The sequence below is a fragment of the Hyaena hyaena genome, unplaced genomic scaffold (assembly GCF_003009895.1).
Source record: "Hyaena hyaena isolate Hyena2069 unplaced genomic scaffold, ASM300989v1 scaffold_2167, whole genome shotgun sequence".
Lineage (NCBI taxonomy): Eukaryota > Metazoa > Chordata > Mammalia > Carnivora > Hyaenidae > Hyaena > Hyaena hyaena.
The window spans coordinates 37334-41596 of NW_024082791.1; the positions used below are offsets into that span (position 1 = coordinate 37334).

General features: G+C 36.3%; 1 pseudogene; it reads left to right on the top strand.

Moving 5' to 3' along the window:
- The first annotated feature begins 984 nt into the window (after positions 1–984).
- Positions 985–1900, top strand: LOC120227291 (annotated as a pseudogene).
- Positions 1901–4263: the final 2363 nt, after the last annotated feature.

Below are 4263 nucleotides of genomic sequence, written 5' to 3' on the forward strand. Positions count from 1 at the left end.
GACAGAATGTAAACAGGGGAGGGGCAGAGAAAGAGGGAGACACAGAATCTGAAGCAGGCTCCAGGCTCTGGGCTGTCAGCACAGAGCCCCATGAGGGGCTCAAACTTATGAACCATGATATTGTGACCTAAGATGAAGTTGGAGGCTTAACCAACTGAGCCACCCAGGCGCCCCTAGGCAGTGGTTACTTTAAATGAGCATATTTGGCTGTGTAGCCCAGAAAAGACAGACTAATAGAGCAGCTTTTGGAACTTCACATCTATCATTATAATCAACTCTATTTACATTCCATTGAAAGAAGTTTCGTAGTATTTATGACCAGAAGGATTATTACCACTAATTCTAAAACTGTGTATCTAATTATAATAACAATAGCAAACCCTTATATTGTGTTTATTATATGCCTGTTTTCCAAGTGGTTTAAATGTATTAGCTGATTAATTCCTTTTAACAACCCTATAAAAAAAGTTTAATTATTATCCATGATTTATATTTGAGGAAATTGAAGCACAGAGATTAATAATTTGCCTAAAGTCACATGCTCAGTGAATCATACCTTGAACCCAGACAATCAAGCTCCAGAGTCCATGCCCCAAACCAGTGTAGCTATGCTGCTCTTTTGCTGCCATTCTATGATTCATGACAGTAATTTTGTTTTTTATTTTCTACATGACTGATATAATCTAAAAGAGGTTCATTCCCAGGGTTTTGTTTTTTGGGGAGATTAGAAAGGGGGCGATTGTCTAATCTAGAAGTCCTTGTCCCATAGACATCATTGATATAAAGATAAGAATGCTTAATACCAGCTTTCTGGCCATGCTACTGCCTGAATCTCCAAGTAGCGTGTGCCACCAATGCAATACCATTATCAAATGAAATAATATTCGCTTGCCTGGCATCCTCACTCTACTAGCATTTGCAATCCATTTCTGTGTCCAATTTCTCATTTTTACCAACAGAACATGCAAAAGTCAGAGGTCAGTGATGAAAAATTATACAGTGTTAACAACATTCATCCTGATAGGAACTGACAGATGATCCAAATCTGTAGATTCTGCTTTTTCTTTTTATTCATCATCTATCTGCTTAGTGTAATTGCAAACTTGACCATTACCCTCACATTTGTAGATTCCTTCTAAACTCCTATGTACTTCTTTCTCTGCAATTTCTCAGCTTTAGATGTCTCTCTTCTACCACTGTCTGCATTCCCAAATATCTGTATACCCTTGAAACTGGAGACAACACAGTTACCTATAATCCTTGTGCCACTCAATTATTTTTTGTTATCACCCTGGGTGTGGCTGAACGTTTTTCTCCTGATGTCCGTGTCCTATGCTCACTATGTGGCCACCTGCAAACTCCTGCATTACATAATCATTATGAACGGCAGTGTCTGCATTAAGTTCCTTATTGGATGTTACATGTTAGCTCTGACCATCCTCCTCCCACCTTATATCATAGCCTTTGAGCTTGAGCTTTGTGACTCCAGTGTCATAGATCACTTTGTCTGTAATGCTGCTCCCATCCTGAAGATCACCTGCTCAGACACAGAGTTAATAGAGTGGTTTGTCTTGGTCCAGGCTGTCTTGACACTCATTTTCACCTTGGTGTTGTAATTCTCTACTACACATACATCATCAGGACCATTCTCAGATTCCCTTCTGTCCGGCAAAGGAAAAAGGTTTTTCTACTTGTTCTTCCCATATAATTGTGATTTCTATTACCTATGGAAGCTGCATCTTTACCTATATCAAACCTCATGCAAAAGAAGGGGTTGCTATTAATAAGTCCCTCTGTCACCCCAGTGATGAATCCCTTCATTTATACTCTGAGGAACAAGCAAGTGGTACAAGCTTTAAAAGACATAATCAAAAGGGTTGCATCTATCTCAAAGAACTAAAGGACCAGTGAATTTAAAAGATCAACATGTAAAAAAAGTCCTCACTCATTTTTAACAGTCTTATTGAGATAGAATTTAACTACTATAGAAATCACCAATTGTAAGTGAACTACTGAACAAATTCTAATAAACCACCACAATCCAGTTTTAAAATGCTTCCATCATCCCAGACATTTCCCTGATGACCAGTGGCAGTCAATCACCACATCCATCTCCTGGTACCACCACGAATCTGTTTCTTGTCTCTATAAAATTGCTTTCTCTGGACATTTTATATAAATGGAAATAGATGTAGTATTTTGATTCTATCTTCTTCATTTAACATAATGTTTTTGAGGTTCATCTGTGTTGTAGCATTTCTCACTAATTTAATCCTTTTTTCTAGGAAATAGTTTTCTATCATACAGATATACTACATTCTTGCTTATTCTTTCACTAGATGATGGACATTTGGATTGTTTTCATGTCACTGTGAGACAAACATTTTCATTTCTTTGTACCTCCAAGTGGAATGTTGAGTGATCTGGGATCTACCAAACAGTTTCCCAAATCTCTGCTATTTATCCCACCAATAATAATTCCTTCACACAGCAAGTTGTGATGTTTGACTTGTAAACATTTTCCTCCCAGTTAGTGGCTTGCTTGTGCTGTTGTTGTCTGTTTAAGGGTACCTTCTGAAGTGCTGTATTTTTAATTTTGATAAAGTCTATTTTCTTCACTATTTTTCTTTAATAAATGTGCTTTTAGTGCCATACCTAAGAAATAATTTCCTAACCTGTTTCTCTTTGTTTCTTAGCTCTTATATTTAAGTCTTCGATCCATTTTGAGTTAATTTTTGTATATGGTGTGAGGTAAGAGTCTAAATTCATTTTTGCTCAATTATCCAATTATTACAGCACTGTTTGTTTTAACAAACAGTTAAACAGTTAGTGTTTTTAAACACTAGCCTTGGGGCACGTGGGTGGCTCCGTCAGTTAAGCATCTAACTTCAGCTCAGGTCATGATCTCACGGTTCATGGGTTCATGGGTTCAAGCCTCGTGTCTGGCTCTGTGCTGATAGCTCAGAGCCTGGAGCCTGCTTTAGTTTCTGTCTCACTCTCCCTCTGCCCTTCCCCCAATCATGCTGTCTCCCTCTCTCTCTCAAAAATGAATAAATATTTTTAAAAAAATTTTAAAGAAAAGACTAGCCTTTCCCCCTACTGAATTGTCTTGGTACCTTATTGAAAACCAATTGATATAAATGCAAGAGGTTATTTCTATACTCTCAGCTCTGATTTATTGATAACATGTACCAATACCACACTGCCTTGACTGTTGTTACTTTATAGTAAGTTTTGACATTCTTACACCTTACCATCCCATTTCTTTTTTTTCAAATTTTATATTTAAATTCTGATTATTTAATATAAAATGCAATATTGGTTTCACAAGTAGAATTCAGTAATTCCACACTGTTGGATTTTTTAAAATTTATTTTAAAGTTCATTATTTTTGAGAGAGAGAGAGAGACAGACTACGAGCAGGGAAGGGGCAGAGATGGAGACACAAAACAGAAGCAGTCTTGAAGCTCTGAGCTGTCATCCCAGATCCTGACACAGGGCTTGAACCCACAAACTGTGAGATCATGACCTGAGCTGAAGTCAGAGGCTTAACCAACTGAGCCACCTTGGTGTCCCTCACACTGCTGGATTTATTAATTAATCTTTCCCTTTAACTCAATCAATTCCCAGAAGAAATAAAGAAAAATTCCTTTATAAATACATCATTACATATCATTACAACACCTTAGTTATTATCTTCAGAGTCATAAAGAGCTGTCATTTCTAGAAATAACTTAGGGAAGCTCTTGCACATATGCATCAGGTTACAGGAATAAAAATATTTATAACATTACTGTTCATAGTAGTGTTAAACTGGAATCACAACATATATCCATCAGTCAAAGAATAGCTTAATAAAGTATTGTCATATTCATACAATGGAATACTATAGAGTATAAGGAATACCCATCAACGTGAATGGATCTCATAAAAATAAGACAGAATACATATAGCATAATTCTATTCATAGAAAAGTATTTTTAAGACAAACTAGACAATATAACTAATATTGTATACACTAATGTAAAACTATAATGAAAAATAAGAAAATGAAAGAAACAAGAAAATGATCATGGAAATAGGAATGTACTTCTGTCCTGGGGCTAGGGAGAAAGGCAAATGTGATGCAGAGACGTGAGTGGGACTTTTCTAAGGTTAGGATGGCAGTGACCTATTTCATTATAATTATAATTATATTGGGTTAATTATAATTAAATTGGGTGCTTGCTTTATAGTTGTTGTTTTATGTGGACAAACGGCTTA